We start from the raw sequence: 21782 nt of genomic DNA, 5'->3' as shown, positions 1-21782 counted from the left end.
TGATCAAATTTGCAGATGACACCAAATTGGGTGGGAGACAGAAACAAACTTCAAAGTGATCTTGATAGGCTGGAATGCTGGGCTGAAAACAACAGGATGAAATTTAATAGGGATAAATGCCAAGTTCTACATTTAGGAAATAGAAACCAAAGGCACAGTTACAAGATGGGGGATACTTGGCTCAGCAATACTACAAACGAGAAGGATCTTGGAATTGTTGTAGATTGTAAGCTGACTATGAGCCAACAGTGCGATATGGCTGCAAGAAAGGCAAATGCTACTTTGGGCTGCATTAATAGAAGTATAGCTTCCAAATCGCTTGAGGTACTGGTTCCTCTCTATTCGGCCCTGGTTAGGCCTCATCTTGAGTATTGCGTCCAGTTCTGGGCTCCACAATTCAAGAAGGACGCAGACAAGCTGGAGCTTGTTCAGAGGAGGGCAACCAGGATGATCAGGGGTCTGGAAACAAAGCCCTATGAAGAGAGACTGAAAGAACTGGGCATGTTGAGCCTGGAGAAGAGAAGATTGAGGGGAGACATGAGAGCACTCTTCAAATACTTCAAAGGTTGTCACACAGAGGAGGGCCAGGATCTCTTCTCGAGCCTCCCAGAGTGCAGGACACGGAATAATGGACTCAAGTTAAAGGAAGCCAGATTCCAGCTGGACATCAGGAAAAACTTCCTGACTGTTAGAGCAGTGCGACAGTGGAATCAGTTACCTAGGGAGGTTGTGGGCTCTCCCACACTAGAGGCCTTCAAGAGGCAGCTGGACAAGCATCTGTCAGGGATGCTTTAGGGTGGATTCCTGCATTGAGCAGGGAGTTGGACTCGATGGCCTTGTAGGCCCCTTCCAACTCTGCTATTCTGTGATTCTATTATTCTATGATCCACACATTCAGTTGGGAGTTGCCAATCAGGTTAGCCCACTTTCAAATGCAAACCAAACAGAATCCTAGAGCATCCCTACCTGAGACCTGTTTGATGTTTCCAGATTGAGAAAATAATTCAGATCACCTTATCATGACTGACTCTGGGCTTTTTCAAGTTAACTCACACGGGAGACCTATGCTTTGCATGAGTTCAGTTTCAGGGAAAAGGCCCAGAGTTCATCCTCTCCCATGTGCGCTCGCACACACGCACACACGCACACACACACAGCATTGCATGCCTTTCTTGTGTCAGAAGAGGAGGAGGGAGAGAGGGCTTTTATGTCACTCAGACTGGGAAGAGCTGACAGTTGAAGATGGTATAATAGAAGCATTGTTTCCCCATGGTGTAAGCACGCTTCTCTTTTGTCCAGCTGTCATCTCTGGTCAAACAGGTGGTGCAAATGTTTGAAGCTTTACAAAAAAAAAGAAGAGCTGCCAAACTTGTGAACAGCGACAATATTGAGAAGAGCATGAACACCATGGTTGTGCCTCCCTTCAACGCAGGAATGCCGTCTTCAGAAGCTGAGCCTGGGCTGAATGGAAGCAGGAGAGGGGGGAGAAAGCAGAGAGAAGAAAGAGCCGGGAGGAGGAGGGGAGAAGGCAGGGGAGAAGGTGGCAAGAAAAGAAATGGATGAAGTGCTCTGGTTCATAATGGGGGGGGGGTGGCTTTCTCCAGACCCCAGGACCGAGCTCAAGGACCTTCGCTTGGCTACAAAAATGATGATGATTTTGATGATGATGATGATGATGATGATAAAATGCATTTCTAAATTTCCTGCTCACCTGTTTGACCCGAGATGAAAGCTGTATATCAAAGTGTGATTTATAATTTAAAATAATAAAATAATACAACAAAAGCACAACAAAATGAGAAAGCAGAAAGAATTTACAAAGGGAACAGTTAAGCAAAAGTTTAGTATGATGAAACGGTTTAGCCTGGACTAAAGCTGACCTTCAATGTCCTCAGCCCTCCTCCCCGGTTTCTGCTGCTTTTGCAGGCAACCAGTGTTGTGGGCAAGAGCCATTAGCAGTCTGTTTGGGGTGGGGGTGGGCAGTGAATACTGGGCAAAATTTAGTGGCAGTCTTCCCTCTGCATGATTTCTGGAAGCTCCCAGAAATCCCGTTGCCGTAAGGCTGTATGGTGAACATTGTGGAAGAAGAACAGCAGTTGTCAGCATCTGGGAACAGCATCACACAACAAACAAACCAGAAACACTGTTTTAAAGAAAAGTGAGGAAGGAGGGTGAATTTTGGGAAACGTAAACCCTGATCTACACCCAGCAGGATATTGCACTATGGAAGTGGTATACCAAAGGCAAGAGCCAAACTACTAGGGTGACCATATTTTGGAAAACAAAAAGGAGGACAACATGGTCGCCCTCAAGGGGCGTGTCCAGCACCTGAACATAGCCTTGGTCACATGTCTGATTTTACAGCATACATTTAAGACAAATCTGTTCTACATAACATCTTAATGTTAAAATCACTGAAATAAAGAACAAAGAACAGTGAGAGATTCAATGTATCTGAAATTAACTTCACTCACTCCTACTTTTGTAGGTTTTGCTGTACAAAGTTTCATCTCTTTAACTTTAAAAATGATGATTTTAAATAATAATTTTAAAACCTATTTTTTAAAAAAATCCTAAAAAATCAATGGATGAACGGATCTGTTTCAAATTTGGTGTGGCTAAAGCTCTACCTAAATCCTTTCATGGTGCAAAGTTTCATCTCTTTATCTTTGAAAATGACGATTTAAAAATAATAATTTTAAAACCTCAATTTTTAAAAAATTCCTAAAAAATCAATGGATGAAAAGATTTGTTTCAAATTTGGTATGACTAAAGCCCTTCCTAAGAGCTACCATTGTGCCAAGTTTCATGTCTTTATCTTAAAAAATGACGGAGTTATAAGCATTTTTGTTAATTCCCATTAGAGCTGCCCTTTGGAAAAAAATCCGGATTTCCCCTTCCCCTCCCGGATTTGCCAACAAAAACCCGGCCACATCCGGGCAAATCTGGTCATATGGTCACCCTACACACTACTGCTTTATATTTATTTATTTTATTTATTTATTGCATTTCTATACCGCCCAATACCCGAAGCTCTCTGGACGGTATTGAAGTGCAGTGAGAACTATTGGGGCCCATTGACACAGACCATATAGATTAGGCCTCAGCCCCAAATTATGATCATTGTAGAACTTTCAACTCACCCTTGAACCTTAAGCTCACTGCAACACAGAGGGCAGGATGGGTGAGCTTCCTGAAGCTCACCCCAAAAAGTTAAAACTCCAATTTGATCCCTTGGTTTAAATGTAGGGGTAGTATTGGGTTTCCAATTTAATGTGAACTTGCCAAATTCCCACTGAAAGATGGATATATGACTGTTTCAATTGGATTGATAATTGTGCCTTTATTGTTCTTGTTAACCACTCTGATTACAGTTGTACAAAAGTGGAATATAAATTGTAATTATAATTTAATCAGTAGTGGTACCTTCTTGCACCAGACACCAGAGAAGGAAAGTTGGCAGACAGGGAGGGCGAAGGGTGGGTGGGTGCAGAAAGAGCTAAAATCTCTGGCTCAGATTTTATTTGAGTTAAGGGAAGCACACGTTGCAGAGAGATTTAAACAGCTGCACTCATGCAGATAATCTGCTGCGTGCCAAAATGGGAGGCCATTTTATACCAGTTTAGATTGCTAGGGCAGTCTAGCCTAGTATCGTTCCTCATGACTGGAAGCAGTTCTCCAGGGTATTTCCCATCCTTTTGAACTGGAGATTCCAAGGATGCAAAGCATCTGCTCTGACCGTTCAAACTACAATCTCACCTCATGCCCCTTTCGTTCTTTCATAGAATCATAGAATAGCAGAGTTGGAAGGGGCCTACAAGGCCATCGAGTCCAACCCCCTGCTCAATGCAGGAATCCACCCTAAAGCATCCCTGACAGATGGTTCTCCAGCTGCCTCTTGAACGCCTCTAGTGTGGGAGAGCCCACAACCTCCCTAGGTAACTGATTCCATTGTCGTACTGCTCTAACAGTCAGGAAGTTTTTCCTGATGTCCAGCTGGAATCTGGCTTCCTGTAACTTGAGCCTGTTATTCCGTGTCCTGCACTCTGGGAGGATCGAGAAGAGATCCCAGCCCTCCTCTGTGTGACAACCTTTTAAGTATTTGAAGAGTGCTATCATGTCTCCCCTCAATCTTCTCTTCTCCATGCCCAGTTCTTTCAGTCTCTCTTCATGGGGCTTTGTTTCCAGACTCCTGATCATCCTGGTTGCCCTCCTCTGAACACACTCCAGCTTGTCTGCGTCCTTCTTGAATTGTGGAGCCCAGAACTGGACGCAATACTCTAGATGAGGCCTAACCAGTGCCGAATAGAGAGGAACCAGTACCTCACATGATTTGGAATCACACCCACCCCATTTCACACGTTGGAGAAATGCATCTGAAGACTTTACTCTTTCCTGTGGCAGATAGTTTAGACCCATATCACAAGACTCTGGCACCAGGAGAATGTCCCTGACAGAACACCTTAGTGGGATAAAGTGAAAAGCACCTTGGGGTGCTAGCTCCTTGCTTGCAGACAGTTCAAGATGGGGCAATCACACAGCAACCCAGGATCCGCTCCTAATCTGAGGAGTGAGGTGACAACAAAGGACCAATCTGGTGCCACCAACTGGTAGAAAAGTAGCAGGTTCAGGGAAATACATTTTCCTGAGAACTTGCAAAGCTGCTGCCACTAGACAGGGAGCTTCTCTACATGAGCAATTTATCACACGCTTGAGATTGGTCACTCATGGACATTTGTGGGTCCTTTACATTATGTCATCAACCTCCAGGTCATCTCCCTGGCTTTTCCCCCTTGATCCCTCAATCAAAAAGATCAAAGATAAGCTGTAATAACAGTTAATGGTGCCATATCAGCAGTGTGAAATTCAGCCACTAGGTGGCACTGTTTCATTGAATATATAGAACATTGCTGAGAAGGAGAGTTTTCAATTCCAAATCACAAGTTTGCTGTCTAAAGAATCCCATTGTAAACCCGGAAAGTCTCTAGTAGAAGAAAGCCGGGTAAGGATATGGGATCTTTGCTTAATGTAGAGAAGCTCAGGGCTGGACAAATCAGTGAATTTTCAATCCATGTCAGTATCCCTCAGTACATGGCTAGATGGACGAAATAATCCGACCTAATATAAGGCAATTTCCTAGATTTCTGCCTGTGATGTACCTCCTCATAATTTGCCCCCAATGCCATTTTTCCCGCAACTGCATTCCAACATCAGAAGCAAGCCAAGTGGGAAGAATAGGTCCCAGTAGGAGGTGGTCACAGCGATGCACAGCGGTGCAGCTAGACCTGGGCTTCGGGGCCAAACCCCAGCCTGGCAGCCCAACCCAGCCCCCAAATGATCACCCAGGGAGTGGCAGTTGATCACAGCAGCAGAAGTGAAGTCCATTTTATTTTATTTTATTCATGGTGCTATGATAGGGTGGCCATATGAAAAGGAGGACAGGGCTCCTGTACCTTTAACTGTAATGTAGAAAAGGGGATTTCAGCAGGTGTCAATTGAAGAGGGTGAAATTCCCTCTTCATCACAACAGTTAAAGCTACAGTAGCTATTGTAGAGTGACCAGATACAAAAGAGGGCAGGGCTCCTGTATCTTTAACAGTTGCATAGAAAAGGGAATTTCAGCAGGTGTCATTTGTATATATGGAGAACCTGCTGAAATTCCCTCTTCATCACCACAGTTAAAGTGCGAGAGCTATGCTAGAGTGACCAGATTTAAAAGAGGGCAGGGCACCTGCAGCTTTAACTGGTGTGAAGAAGAGGAAATTTCCCCAGGTTCTCATATATTAGGGTGACCATATGAAAAGGAGGACAGGGCTCCTGTATCTTTAACTGTAATGTAGAAAAGGGAATTTCAGCAGGTGTCAATTGAAGAGGGTGAAATTCCCTCTTCATCACAACAGTTAAAGCTACACTAGCTATTGTAGAGTGACCAGATACAAAAGAGGGCAGGGCTCCTGTATCTTTAACAGTTGCATAGAAAAGGGAATTTCAGCAGGTGTCATTTGTATATATGGAGAACCTGCTGAAATTCCCTCTTCATCACCACAGTTAAAGTGCGAGAGCTATACTAGAGTGACCAGATTTAAAAGAGGGCAGGGCACCTGCAGCTTTAACTGGTGTGATGAAGAGGGAATTTCACCCACTTCAATTGACATCTGCTGCAATTCCCTGTTCTATATTACTGTTAAAGATACAGGAGCCCCGTCCTCCTTTTCATAGGGTCACCCTATGATCAAAGTGAGTATCAAATGCAAAACTGCACATGCTCAGCAACCAGGGCTGGCAAACAGTTTAGAAGCAATTGTAAAGCATGACACAACAAGCGAAGTGTTCCTGGTGTGCTTTACAACCGAAGCAACGGACATGGCCATCTAAAGGGGCCTCCCCTGAAGACCATCGGCTGCTGCTGTCGTGTGACAGTTTGGTGGTTATTTTGGCTCTGCCTGTATCTGTGGGTTGAAGCAGGAACTTGGAACCCTCTTGACCCCCATGAGAGGTTGGCTGCTGTGACAATGAAAAAAGGAGAACGAAGCATTTTCTTGTGGGAACAGATCATAGGCCCTTGGAAGCTGGATTTGAAAAGGAGGAGAAATGCTGGCTCTCGCTGAGCAAAGATGCTGAAGTGGCAGAAATGAGGCATGCACAAGGAATACCAATTGGGCCCAAGGCAGGCGCCTGTCACATCCTCCACAGGAGAGCTGTGGAAATGGACGAGATTCCCCCACAATACCTGGGGCAGAGGACAGATCCTTCAAGCAGTGCTAAGCAGCTCTGTGTGGAAGGCCGGAGTGCCCAAAGTGACCAGAGGCAGCCCAGCAGCACCTCTTGGGGGGACAGGCTGCAAAGCTCAAGTCACAGGATCACATCACGGGGGAGATGGACAGGCTATTGCCAGCATCAAATATAGCCTGATTTGGAGAAAGCGCCGTTAGCAATGTGAACCTGGACAGGGACGTTGACACAGTGGTCTTTGATGTAGCATAGGGGCACTGTGTGCTATAGAAACATCGGAAGATGCCTTCAGCTGAGGCAGCCCATCCATCTCAATCAGTATGACAGACTGTGGCTTTTAGGGGTTTCAGACAGAAGTATTTCCCATCACTTGGTAACTGTCGATCCTTTTAAATGGAGATATGAGGGATGGAACCTGGGACCTTCTGCATGCAAAGCGTTTCCTGCTCTGCCACTGAGCTATTAGACATTCCCTCTGTTGACAGGCAGATTACTTTTTGCTGAGTGAAAGTTCCATCCCTGTCACACAGTGGAGACGTGTTTCAGAACCGCTGAGAGCATTATTTCTCTTTCACTACCTTGGACTCTTCCCCCCTCCTGGGGCTTGGGCCCTCCGTTCGAAATGTACATTCTAAACTTGTTGGGGCAGTGTCTGGTTGGGTGTGCGTTTGTCTGTTGTTGCTTTCGATCCTCTACATACCATCGTGATGTGTGTATTTGTGTGAGTGTAGACTAGATAGATAGATAGATAGATAGATAGATAGATAGATAGATAGATAGATAGATCAACTCTCTTCTACCTATTTGCTTATCCCCTTTGGAGGAAGCCAGCAGGACACAAAACCTTTAATCAGCACAAGTCAATAAAATTGTAATTGAGTTGAAATCTGGGCTTTGCGTGTGTGTGTGTGTGTGTGTGTGTGTTTTACTCTGTTGGAATTTGGCTTTTGCAGAACTTGTGATATTCTTCTGGCTGCTGGTGGCTGCGTATTCTTGTCTTTGTGTGTATATTGGTCTTTGCAGTAGATTCCCAGTATCTGGGATTTAATTGCAATGGGATGGGTTTGCAAAAGGAGTTCTCTGCACATGACATTTTGTACACAAGCACAATGTCTGTACTGCCCTTTAGCCAAAGGACATTGAAGGCAGCTGACAAACACATTTAACACAAATAACAGAGCTGCGATAAGTTGGAGGTAAAAGAATTGCTCCCACTCTCTTCCTTTATGACAGGGGTGGAAAGGAAAACCTGCAGCCCTTGCCCGAATTTCAAAAGTCCTTTGCAAGTGATAGATTCAGAGCTGTGGCATGAAAGATCTTTCACTTGCTGGATTCCGGCTGGGTGTGGAGGGAGATGGAGGGAGAAAGAGGGGGCACAAGAGAGAAGGGGGTGGCAAAGAAAGAGGGAAAAGGGGGTGGGAGGTAGCCCACTGGGATGGGTGGAAAGAAGGTTTGGCAGAATGAAAGAGAGAGGTGCTGGCTCTGCCCACGTTTGGCTCTCAGTTCACCCACTGGCTGCTGCTGATTCTGGCCCTGCTGAGCACCGGCAGGTGGTCACCATCCAATTACCCCTGAGAGAATGCAACCCTCCTCCACAGGAATAACACACACCCCTTGCTTTCCGGTTTGTACTGCCCTGTTTTCCACTCCTCCTAAGTTCCAGTTTAAGTGGAATTGGAGCGTGCACATTGGGCAGTATTCAACTGTGTCATTCTGCTAGGTTCCGAATGATGCGCAACGGGGGAATCCACTAAAGTTATGTTTGTGCAAGTGTGGTTGTGCAAGCACTTGTGCATTATGCTTGTGTAATGCATTGTGCTGCCAGTTGTGCAATGGAAAAAAGAGGCGGAGCTCTGTAGCTCAGTGGTAAAGCCCCCGCTTTGCCCCCATAAGGTCTCAGGTTTGATCCCCGGCTTCTCCAGGTAGGGCGAGGAAAGAATCCTGCCTGGAACCATGGAGAGCCATGGCTGCAGGTCAGTGTTGACAATACCGGGCTAGGTGGACCGATGGTCTGACTCAGTATAAAGCAGCTCCCTCTCTTCCTATGTTCCGCTGGTGTTATTTGAGTTTGTAGAATGACAACATTGCATACTGCCCTTCGTCTCAGATTTCATTCCATTTGCATCTTTTCCTCAATGTGCTTTGCATGCATGCAGGCCTTTATTCAAGTGGTGGTGGTGGGGGCCTAAATTGTCTCTGTCCTTCCTATTTTCATAAACAAGTAATTAAAAATGCCAATGATACACAATTATATCTTTCATCTCCGGATCTTTCTCCTGATGTTCACGATCGTATCTCGGCATGTCTTTCAGATATCTCAGCTTGGCTGCTTCATCGTCATTTGAAACTTAATATGGCAAAGACTGAATTGCTTGTTTTTCCTCCTAAACCTTCTCCTCATCTCTCATTCTCTCTTACTGTCAATGATGTTACACTTACTCCGGTCAAGGAAGCTCGTAGTCTTGGCTTTATATTTGATTCCTCGCTCTCCTTTATTCCTCATATTGAGGCAGTAGCTAAATCCTGTCGTTTTTTCCTGTATAATATTGCCAGGATTCGATCATTTTTGTCTGTCTCTTCTGCCAAGACTCTTGTTCATGCATAGGTTATTTCTCGGTTGGACTACTGCAACCTTCTTCTCACTGGCCTTCCTTCTTCTCACATCAGTCCGTTGGTTTCTGTTCACTACTCTGCTGCTAAGATCATCTTCTTGGCTCACCGCTCTGACCATGTAACTCCACTGCTGAAATCTCTTCATTGGCTTCCAATTCACTTCAGAATCCAATATAAACTTCTCCTGTTGACCTTCAAAGCTTTTCACTGTCTAGCTCCTTCCTATCTCTCCTCTCTCATCTCACACTATTGCCCCGCTCGTGCTCTTCGCTCCTCTGATGCCATGTTTCTCGCCTGCCCAAGGGTCTCTACTTCCCTTGCTCGGCTTCGTCCATTTTCTTCTGCTGCCCCTTACGCCTGGAACGCTCTTCCAGAACATTTGAGAACTACAAGTTCAATCGCAGCTTTTAAAGCTCAGCTAAAAACTTTTCTTTTTCCTAAAGCTTTTAAAACTTGATTTTGATCTGACTTTATACTGTTAGTTTCACCCTACCCAGTGCCTGTTTACCCTACCCTGTGCCTGTTTGCTTTCTCTTCCCCTCCTTATTGTTTTATTATGATTTTATTAGAATGTAAGCCTATGCGGCAGGGTCTTGCTATTTACTGTTTTACTCTGTACAGCACCATATACATTGATGGTGCTATATAAATAAATAAATAAATAAATAAATAAATAAATAATAATTCAGAACATTGAGGCTCACTACAGAGATGCCTGCCTGCTGACACCGCAAAGTACTATTTGGTTTTGTCTGCGGCAGAGGCAAAGGCACAGCCACCCCTTTGCATCCTTCACAATGCCCTGGACCTAGTGCCATTCTGGGGCATTGAGGGTGGGATGGCGGCAGGTGGCAAGAAAAAGAAATCTCAGAAACGTTTTCAGAAAAACATCATCTGAGAAATTCTGAGTCAGCCCTACAGCACCTAGCCATATCTTTGTCATAGAAAGCAGAGGTGCAAAACCTCACGCCCAGGGGTCCCAATCCGGGCTTGTGGGGTTCCCCATGTGGCTTTTTTGCAAACACCCCCCCACTGGAATGTGCCCCCCCCCCCCGAGAGCTTCTCCAAAATGGAATTCAGGCCTCGAGGTGAAAGAGGTCCAACACCCCTGATATCAAAGTTCAATGGCACTCAATCCTGCTAAGATCAGGAAAACCAATGTAGCGACCACCATCATCAACCGGGAGGACTGGCAGAGTGATTCTGAATTGAGTTCAACTGAGTCAAAGGAGCTTGCTCCCAGGTACATCTTAGCTTCAAAATCGGGATGGAAGCCAGACTGAGATAAGTCAACATAATCTGTCTCGTCCACGTGTCCCTTCAGCTCAATGGCCAGCACACAGTCAATGGCGTTGGGCCAAAACGCCAGTCGGAAATTCCAGATCAAGGGGGCACTAAGGGCAACTACTTCAATAACAGTTGCATCACCACAGATGGTGGAACCACGGCCTTCCTATGGGAAACCTTCACTACATTCCTAGTGTCAGTGTGGTGTAGAGGTTATTTATTTATTCGTTACATTTATAACCCATCCTTTTTCCTCTAAGGAACCCAAGGCGGCACACATAATCCTCCTCCTCCTCCTTCTCTTCATTTTATCCTCACAACAACAGCCCTGTGAGGTAGGTTGATCTGAGAGTCTATGACTGGCCCAAATTGAGCTTCCATGGCCAAGTGGGTGGTTCTGCTGGCTGGCTGGAAGGTGCTCAACCTGTTCTGGATGGGGTTGCACTCCCCCTGAAGGAGCAGGTTCGTAGCTTGGTGGTTCTTCTAGAACCATCTCTGTCACTTGAGGCGCAAGTGGCCTCGGTGGCATGGAGTGCCTTCTATCAACTTTGGTTTAGTGGCCCAGCTACACCCCTACCTGGACAGGGAATAAGCTGGCTTCAGTTGTCTATGCTCGGGTAACCTCCAAATTAGATTACTGCAATGCGCTCTACGTGGGGCTGCCACTGAAGATGGTTCAGAAGCTGCAGCTTGTGTAAAATGCAGCGGCTAGATTGGTAACAGGGACCAGAAGGTTCAAACAAATAAGACTCTGGCCCGCTTGTATTGGCTGCCTGTACGTTTCCATTCAAAGTGTTGATTTCAACCTATGAAGCCTTACATGGCTTGGGACCACAATACTTGATGGAATGCCTCTTCTGACATGAACCTACCTGTACACTAAGCTCAACATCTAAGACCCTTCCCTCGCAGTACGGCAACAAGGGAGATGGTCTTTTCAGTGGTGGTACCCCAATTATGGAATGATCTCTCTGACGAGGTTTGCCTGGTGCAAACATTGTTATCTTTTCATTGCCAGGTCAAGACTTTTCTGGAAATAAAGCCCTATGAAGAGAGACAAACAACTGAGCATGTTTAACCTGGAGAAGAGAAGATTGAGGGGAGACATGATAGCACTCTTCAAATACTTAAAAGGTTGTCACATAGAGGAGGGCCAGGATCTCTTCTCAATCCTCCCAGAGTGCAGGACACGGAATAACGGGCTCAAGTTACAGGAAGCCAGATTCCGGCTGGACATCAGGAAAATCTTCCTGACTGTTACAGCAGTACGACAATGGAACCAGTGACCTAGGGAGGTTGTGGTCTCTCCCACAGTACTGGGCATGTTTAGCCTGGAGAAGAGAAGATTGAGGGGAGACATGATAGCACTCTTCAAATACTTAAAAGGTTGTCACATAGAGGAGGGCCAGGATCTCTTCTCAATCCTCCCAGAGTGCAGGACACGGAATAACGGGCTCAAGTTACAGGAAGCCAGATTCCGGCTGGACATCAGGAAAATCTTCCTGACTGTTACAGCAGTACGACAATGGAACCAGTGACCTAGGGAGGTTGTGGTCTCTCCCACAGTAGAGGCCTTCAAGAGGCAGCTGGACAACCATCTGTCAGGGATGCTTTAGGGTGGATTCCTGCATTGAGCAGGGGGTTGGATTCAATGGCCTTGTAGGCCCCTTCCAACTCTCCTATTCTATGATTCTTCTCCCAGGCATTTAACAGCATATGCTGAGTTTTTAACTGACCCAGAATAGATGGATATTGTATGTAATCTGTATTTATGCTTTTTATATTTTTTAAATTTTGTATATTTGTTTTTAATGTTCTGTGTTTTAATCTTTGTAAACCACCCAGAGAGCTTCAGCTATGGGGCAGTATATAAATGTGATAAATAAATAAAATAAAGTGGGGACTAGAACCCGGATCTCCCGACTCCCACTCCAACACTCTAGCCACTACACCATACCAGACTAGAGTGTTGGAGTGGGACCCAGGAGATCGGGGTTCAAGTCCACACTCAGCCATGAAGCTCACTGGGTGACCTTGGGCCATTCACTGACTGCCAGACTAATCTACCTCACAGGACTGTTGTGAGGATAACAATGGAGAGGAAGAGGGTTGTGTAAGCTGCCTCTGGTTCCTTGCAGGAAGAATGGTGGGATGATTAATTCTTTCTTGCCCAAGCTGTAATGCTTTTTTGCTAGATCCTCGGCATGTGCCCTGCTTCATAAGGATGCACGGGCTTGTTTTTTTAGCTGACCAAAGATGCTGAGCTGCTTTCCCTTTCCCCGAGCACACAGGCTCTGCACTAGGTGCAGAAATTAAGAGGCAGAAAACCAGCAGATGAAACCAGTGAAGACGGGAGCAGAGTGGGGGTTTGCACAACGCTGCTGCTGCTGCTGCTGCTGTCTGCTTGTCTCCACTGAGACCTCATCAGAATGCAGAGCAGCAATCATTTCCTTCCCTCCGATCGGCTTACAGCGAGCAGTTGTCAAACACTTCCCTAATCCCAGGTATAATAAACCTTTCCCATCTCCCTGATTCCTGTCTCCGCTGGACAAGCTGGCTGTGAGCTGGGGAAGGCAGCTTTGTGCATGCAGATACAATTTACCTGCCCCCAAGCCAGAGCCAACACAAACCAAATACATTTCCCCTGGCCTAGGTGGGTTGGTTTATCGGGACATTGACATGTTGGGATCACTGCCCAGGATGCTGGTTGTGGCCAAGCGGGAGGTGCAGAGCGGCCTCCACCTTCTCAAAACCAACTCAACCCTGGTATTGTCTTGGGGCAGCACCCAGGTCATCATGCATCCAGAAGCAGTTGTCTACCTTATCACAGGCATGCCAGGTGATAATAGAAGCATTCAAGAACATTCAACAGAGTTCGGATTTCATGGGAAAGTGCCCGCTGCAGTGATGGGTGCATTGAAAAAGGTAAATTCTGTGCTAGGGATCATTAGGAAAGGAATAGAATATAAAATTGCCAGCAAGATAATGCCTTTTTACAAATCCATGGCATGACCAAGCTTGAAATACTGTGTACAGTTCTTGTAAAAAATAATAATGATATTGTAGAGCTGGAAAATGTGCAGAAAAGGGCAACTGAAATGATCAAGGGGTTGGAACAATTCCGTTATGAAGAAAGGTTACATCATTTGGGACTTTTTAGCTCGGAGGGGGGGAAGGCAATTAAGAGGGGGAGACATGATAGAGGTGTATAAAACTATGCATGATGGGGAGAGGGATAAAAAAATTCTCCCTTTCTCTTAATACTAAAACCCTGGTTCATTCAAAAGAGCAGAATAGTGGAGATTCAGGACAAGCATAAGGAAATACTACACAGTTGGACTATGGAATTCTCTACCACAAGGTGTAGTGATGGCCGTCAACTTGAATGGCTTTAAAAGGGGATTAAACAAATTCATGGAGGTTAAATCCACCATTAACTAATAGCCCTGCTTTTGGATGAACAAATCTGTCACTTTGGGTTTCTCTCGCTGTCTCTCCCCCTGCCCCCACCAGCCCAATCTGTTCATCCCAAACTTTCAGAATGAAAAGCCAGATCTACACCTGGTGCCAAATCATTACAAATGTGGAATAAAAAGCAGGAAATCACACTACAGCCTTAGCTAGACGGGGTTTTATCCTGGGGCAAACCCTGGGATCGTCCTTGTGTGTCCACATGACAAACAGGGGATCCCAAGATCAGGGAGGGATCATCCTTCCTTTGCCCCGGGATAGAGCCCTTCACTTTGGGCCCGGATTTTTCTGTGGTCTCAGGCTGAAATTATTATTTTTTAAAAAAACACCTAACCTTTCGGCGCTCGTGCGCTCGTGCACTCCTGTTGCTTTTTTTAAAAAAAGGTGGGCACAACCCCTCTCCTCCTGAGGTTGTCGCGCCTCACGTGTAAACGGAGGAGGGATCTGGCGAAAATCACATCGCAGGATCTTCCCTCCTCTGTCGTGGAATAAAAGGTAGGTCTAGCTAAGGCCTATGAAAGCAGAATGTGGATTGTGGCCCAACAGTTATCAGTGCACTTCAGTGCCGCTATAAAGCAGTAGTGTAGATCTAGCCCAATTTTCCCTAATATGTACATTTCTGTCAGTATTCTTTCATTGGAGTATTGCAAAATTTGGAGATTGGCTCAAAAGTGCAAAACTAGGTAAGTTTCTATTGAAATGTGAACCAAACGAGTTTCTCCACCATCCCTAGTCATGATAACTATTACCTCCTGTATCAGACGCAGTATACTTTTACACACCAGTTGCTGGGGGATATGAGCATGAGGGTACTGCTAGATTTACGCTCTACTTGTGGTCTTCTCCATAGCCCACTATGGCCTTCGGGCTGATCCAGCACAGCCCTTCTTATGTCCTTCTGTCTCAAAGACTTATTTCAAATAGACTCATTATACCATGTGAATTATTGTTCTAGATTTATCATTTCCAAAGGGCTAGACGTGTTTGTCTGTTGCAGAAAAGAACAACAACAAAAAAATCACTGCATCTTAAAGTCTTAACTCATTTATTATGGTATAAGCTTTTGTGGACTAGAGTCCACTTCATCACGCAGTAATTACTAGGATGATTATGTCATTGTGGATTACTGCCGTTGTGGAATGCTGTTGTGAACGGCTTACGTTGCATACATTTAAGCTTTAATTGATTTGTCTAAGGCTCTACTTTTTGCATTTCATTGCCATTTGAACCCCAGTGTTTGCAGTTTCTTCTTTATACCCTTGCTCAGACCACATTCAGACGACACGCTAAGCCATGGTGGTTAAGCATTTCGAGCTAAACATTATGGCTTAGCGTGTCATATGAACCGTTCCTAACCATGGTGGCTACATAACCATGGTTTAAAGATGCTCGCTAACCATTTGCTGCAAAAGGTTTATCGTAGGGTGACCATATTTGGGAAACCAAAAAAGAGGACACCAAGTGTGTGTGTGTGGAAGCAGCTTTCTGAGTCCTGCAGAAAGTACGTTATTCCCCCGCCACCTTAAAGAACCCGATTGGAGTGGAGGAGGGGAAAGGATTTCATTCTGCACCACCACCATCCACTCCAATGGGGGCCTTTTCTATAATGTCCACGAATGACCCACTTTCCCCTTTAAGACCTCAATTGGAGCTCGGGGTGGGGGAATGATGTGCCTCAAGAAAGCATGTCACTCCCCCCTGCCATGCTAATGGCAGCCTTAAAGGGGAAGGTGTGTCATTCCAGGACATTATTGAAAATTATAGAAAATCCCCCCTGACACCATGGAAAGAACAAAAACCAGGACAAATCCGGGGAAATCCTGACAATTGGTCACCCTAGTTATCGGCCTAATCATGGCTTAGCGTGTCTTCTGAATAGGCCCAAAGTATACCTGCCAACTGAGGATGACCATTCATCTGTTGGTGTGGACTCTACTCCACAAAAGCCTATGCCATCATAAATGTGTAAGTTTTAAGGTGCCGCAAGACTCTTTGATTTTATTGTTCTAAAGTAGATCAATGCAGAGAAGCAAACATGCCACAAAATAGACACAAGAGATCGTCCTCCATAGAACCTGGACTGATGCCGTCACTCTCACAGGCAGGTCTTCTTCCTCCAGGTCTCTTAATATCCACTGACATGTTTTACTGACTGGATCAATCTGGTTCGATACGTGCTCAGACTCACTCTGTCCACGTTCAATCAACTTAATATAGGCTGTATTTTTCAGGAAAGACAAGGGCTACCTAGTTTTTCGTTTTTCTTTTTCTGATGTGGTCTTCACTGTACCACTTCAGATGGCAAGTCAGGGCTCATATCCCCATGGAACAATTCTCTGTACATAGAAAAGCCAACTGTTTCCCTGACATGCTAGATGTCCCACCAGTACAACTCAGACACCGGTTTCTCATTTCAGTGAGAACAGGTCCTAGCTGATTCCAGGTAAACCTGTGTTAAGGACACGTAACACAGGATGCAGACAAGCTGGAGCGTGTTCAGAGGAGGGCAAACAGGATGATCAGGGGTCTGGAAACAAAGCCCTATGAAGAGAGACTGAAAGAACTGGGCATGTTTAGCCTGGAGAAGAGAAGATTGAGGGGAGACATGATAGCACTCTTCAAATACTTGAAAGGTTGTCACACTGAGGAGGGCCAGGATCTCTTCTCGATCCTCCCAGAGTGCAGGACACGGTATAATGGACTCAAGTTAAAGGAAGCCAGATTCCAGCTGGACATCAGGAAAAACTTCCTGACTGTTAGAGCAGTGCGACGGTGGAATCAGTTACCTAGGGAGGTTGTGGGCTCTCCCACACTAGAGGCCTTCAAGAGGCAGCTGGACAACCCTCTGTCAGGGATGCTTTAGGGTGGATTCCTGCATTGAGCAGGGGGTTGGTCTAGTTGGCCTTGTAGGACCCTTCCAACTCTGCTATTCTATGATTCTATGGTTGTGACCTCTGTCCTGTTTTGATATGGCTACTGCACAGATAGCCATACACACCTGCAAAGGCTCATAGAGCACACTTTATAAACATGCCACAATATAGCCTGACCTCCAGGTGTTTTGGACTACAACTCCTATCATCCTCAGCCATGCTGGCTGGAACTGATGGGATTTGTACTGATGGGAGGGGAAAAGGATCCTTCAAGACCATCCAGCACAAGACATTTTGCTGCCAGGGCTGGTGTAGCAAATCCACACCTACCACCGCCACTACCACCATTATATCGAGGTGCGGATTAATTATTTCATTTCATGTCTAGACTCTATACCACCCAATACCCGAAGCTCTCTGGGTGGGTCACAAAAATTAAAAGCACAAGGTACAGCATAAAATACAAAGCTTAAAACCACAGTATAAAAATACAACCAGCATAAAACCTAGCAACAATGCAGAGGTTTAAAATACAGATGTCAAAAAGAAGAGCTAAAAGGCTAGGATGCTAACATGCTAAAATACTGGGAAAGTAAGATGGTCTTTACCTGGTGCTGAAAGGAGTACAACAGGTGAAGCTCTCTAGCGAGCTCATTCCACAGCCAAGGTGCCACCGGAGAGAAGGCCCTCCTCCTGGTAGCTGCCTGCCTCACTTCCTTTGGCAGGGGATCACGGAGAAGGGCCCCTGAGGATGACCTTAGGGTCCGGGCAGGTACATGTGGGAAGAGTTAGTTAGAGTCTGGGGTTTGTCTGTGTAGGGTCTAGAGCAAGTGTAGTTACAATGTGTTGTATTATTTGGGGCAAAAGAGTGAGAGGGAGGAGTGTAGTCTAGCAGGTAGAGTAGGCAGGGTTGCATTGGAAACTATATTGAAACAAGCAAGTGTCGAACCTGATGAAACCATAAGCTTTGCACAGTGCATAACCTTTCTGATTGTTTAATACAAGTTATTCTGTTTTGTAAACTGGAATTGGATTCTTGGAGAACCTGAGGTAGGAACCTGAGGCAGCGGCGAAGGATAAGGTGGAGGAGAGGACGCTGGGCTGGTTGCTGATCCCAGCAATAGGCCCTGCTATTGTGCAGGGGCCCTCAGCTACCCAGGGATTCCTAGTGCTGATACTGGCCCCAATCCTGACATATGCATGTTCAGCAGGATAGTTGGAAAAGGCAGATTTTGCTGTGTTATGTAGGCCCTTCCATGCAGCCTCTGCTTCTGGGGGCTGGCTTCTCTTCTCTTCAGAGGTGTTCTTTCTCCATTCAGAAAATGTTGGAGAGGGGTTGTAGCTCAGTGGTGGAACATCTGCTTTGCTTGCAGAAGGTCCCAGGTTCAATCCCCGGCATCTCCAGGTAGGGCAGGAAAAACTCCCGTCTGAAACCCTGGAGAGTTGCTGCCAGTCAGCGTTGACAATACTGGGCTAGATGGACCAATTGTCAGACTGAGTATAAGATGGCTTCGTAAATTCCTACGTTCTTAAACATCTGGAAAGGGCCAGACTTTCTGCTGAACTCATGTAATTTGGGAGCAGGGACATCTAGCTCAACCCACTAGACTAAGGCAGCATCTACACTACTGCTTTATAATGGTTTATAATGGTATTGATTGTTGGGGGCCATGACATGCTCCATATACTGTTTTCAAACCTCTTTCAAAGTGTTATATCATGCTTGGTGTAGATCTGGCCCATAGATAGAACCCAGGAAGCTGCCTTATACTGATTGGTCCATCTAGCCCAGTATTGCCTACATTGACTGGCAGCAGCTCTCCAGGGTTTTAGGCAGGAGTTTTTCCAGGCCTACCTGGAGACCCCTGGATTGAACCTGGGACTACATGCAAAGTATTGCCCCTGGCTACAGCCTTCCCATCTTCTTGATGGTAAGTGCAGTTTGACAGTGGAAAGAGTGATCTAGCGCAGTGAACTTCAACTGGACCAGACCTGAGACTCACCTGGGACTCCCAACCTGCAACATGGGACCCACTTTCACAATTTTCTCCATGTCCAACATGGCGTCAACAGCTTTGCCATGGCCCACCTGAACTGATCTCTCAACCCACTTTTGTGTCGCGACTCACCAGTTGAAGACCACGGATCTAGAGGATAGGTGGGCTCTCCCCCACTGGAGATCTTCAAGCCTTCTGTTGGGGTCGCCCTAGCCTTGCACACCCTGCATTGAGCAGGGGTTGGATTAGATGGCGTACAAAGCCCCCTCCAGCTCTTAGCATTCGATCCCAGTCCTTTGTGCATATACTCACTGAACATGTGGACTGGGATTTAAGTAGCTTTAAAATGGGATCTTTCAACAGCTATAAGTAGAACCTCCCTATGCAGAGCAAGTCTATTTCTGAATGCCAGGTGTTCAGGACAAGCAATGGGAAAACTCAGCAAGCAGGCTTTCCTCCAAATTGGCCATTTCATTAACAGAATCATGGAGCCAAAAACTGCATATATAAAACTGACTTGTGACTTCTGGGACCAATCACAGAACAAGCTGAATTATACCATTCCATCTATCGCCTATTTTCGGCCCATGAATTCCATTGCTTTCATAGCCTATGTGCAGAGAGGGATCTGCAGGCTTGCAGAGAATCCCAGGTTTTGCAGGACATTAAAAAAAAAACTTTAGGAAAACAATCCTGGGGGTGGGTGGGGGTGAAACAGGCCAGTGAAGACGTAGCATGCTCAGTGGCCATGCAACGCTGATTGAATGTTGGGTGGTGGGATGGAAAACCGGGAGGTGGGGGGGGTCAGTATCTGGAATCCGGACCCTGCCCCTCTGCACTCCTTTGTGGCAGGGGCCACTTGTGCAATCAGACATTCCACATCCATTCATGGGGTATCCAAGTCAACAGAGAGTAAAATGGTCACGCGAGGGTGGGGTGGGGGAAAGCAACGTTGAGACGCTGCCACTCACCTGTCCCGTCTCCTGGACACACGGCTTTGCTTTTCCTCATCTGGTCCGGCTGTGCCTTTGACTCCAGGGTGCTTCTTCATGGGCCCCCTCTTGGCCCGTGGTCATTCCTGGGCTGCCGGTCTTCCCTGCAGAAGCTGAGTGCAGGTCAAAGTCCTCGCTTCTGCCTGTGCCTCTTTCTCTCTGACTCCAGAAGCTGGGCTTTTAGTGGCAAACCTGCCAATGGAGCTTCGTGGGGGGCCTTTCCACTAAATTAGTTGCTGGCACAGACGGTCGGGTGACTCCATTATCCGTGCATCTAAGAGGGGGACGCTGGGCAGCATCCTACATGCTCTTGGCGTACCTGGACTCTCTAGCAGCACCTGAGCGCGCACATGGGCTGGGGCGAGGAAGCCGCCTGCCTGGGGTGCAAGGCGAAGCAGAACGGGGTGCGTTTCAAACCTTGCCCTGCCAGTTGAAGGGGATGTCATTTATTGCACCTCTCCGAATAGCATCTGTGATCAGAGACCGTGGGCAGTTCAAGGGGGAGTTGGAGGGGGGGGGAGCCATTTTGTCACTCATACGAAGTCATGCCTGCTGTGCTTTTACATGGAGCCAGGGAAGGATTCCTCATTATGCTAGGAATGGTGCAGAAAGGAGATGCCACGGTCAAAGAGCACTTCGCTGTCAGGCAGGACATCAGAGATGGCCGAAGACAAAAAAAATAAAATTGTCTGAGGAGGAGCTGCAAGAGTCCTCCCTCCCCATCAAATCAAGGTGTAGAGTAGACATAGCCGGCTAATGCATCACAAGCACATCTTCCTGGATATACAAATATATTAAAAGCACATTTGCTGCCCCTCCAGGACACCCAAAATCTGTTGCCAAGAGAGGCGTTTCATTCTGCCTACCAGTAGGGCTGGCCCTGCAGTCTCTGCTCTCTGTCCTGGGCTCCTTAAACTCCCTGTTCTAGGAAGGACGACATATTCCCCATGAAGGAGGAAGCATGAGTCAGGGCTAACAGAGATGTTACATGCGGCTGTAGAGCGTCATCACGCAGGGGGAAATCGTGTTTGCTTACCGTCGCTTCTCCGTCCACGCGTTTGTCTCCTATTACTTCCTCTTTCGAAGCAAGAAGTAAACAACGTGCACATGGCCCGTTCAGTGGGCCGTTTTGATTCCGCTGCTTCTCCTGCACACAGCAGGAGATAGCGGCAACTTCCGTCTTGAAAAATAAGTTGGACTTACTGGGGTGTTTTTTTGTCATGCGAAGAAGGCGAGAAAGGACGGGAGGCACGTGGGAGAAAGACAGCGTTGTGAGAGAGACCGTGAAAATCCGTGAGTGCCCAGCAATGAGTGTGCAATAAAATGCTCGTTTGATGGAGCTCCTAGGTAACGTTATTGTCGTGTCTCTCAGAACGCTCATACTTTCGATGGGAGACAAATGATGAGACTTGCTAAGTAATCCACAAAGCTTTAATTAAGCAACGAACGTCTCTTCAACCTGAATAGAGTCTACCTCTTTGAAACAACCCCCTAGGCAAAACTATGCAAACTAAGCAAGACAATTGTCCATTCAAGAAGAGAAAGAAGTTACTTCTCAAATGCCCGTAACTTCAAAGCGCCTGGTGCAGTGGTAGGTTCTGGTGTAATCCAGGGTGACCATATTTTGGAAACCAAAAAGGAGGACAACATGGTCGGCCCCCAAGGGGGCATGTCTAGCACCAAGGGGACGTGCCCACCCGAACATAGCCTTGGTCACATGTCTGATTTTACAGCACACACTTAAGACAAATCTGTTCTACAAAATAATTTTAAAACCTCAATTTTGAAAAAATTCCTAAAAAATCAGTGAATGAGTG

Source organism: Elgaria multicarinata, chromosome 20, assembly GCF_023053635.1.
Source record: "Elgaria multicarinata webbii isolate HBS135686 ecotype San Diego chromosome 20, rElgMul1.1.pri, whole genome shotgun sequence".
Taxonomy (NCBI): Eukaryota; Metazoa; Chordata; class Lepidosauria; order Squamata; family Anguidae; genus Elgaria; species Elgaria multicarinata.
This window is presented reverse-complemented; position numbering follows the sequence as displayed.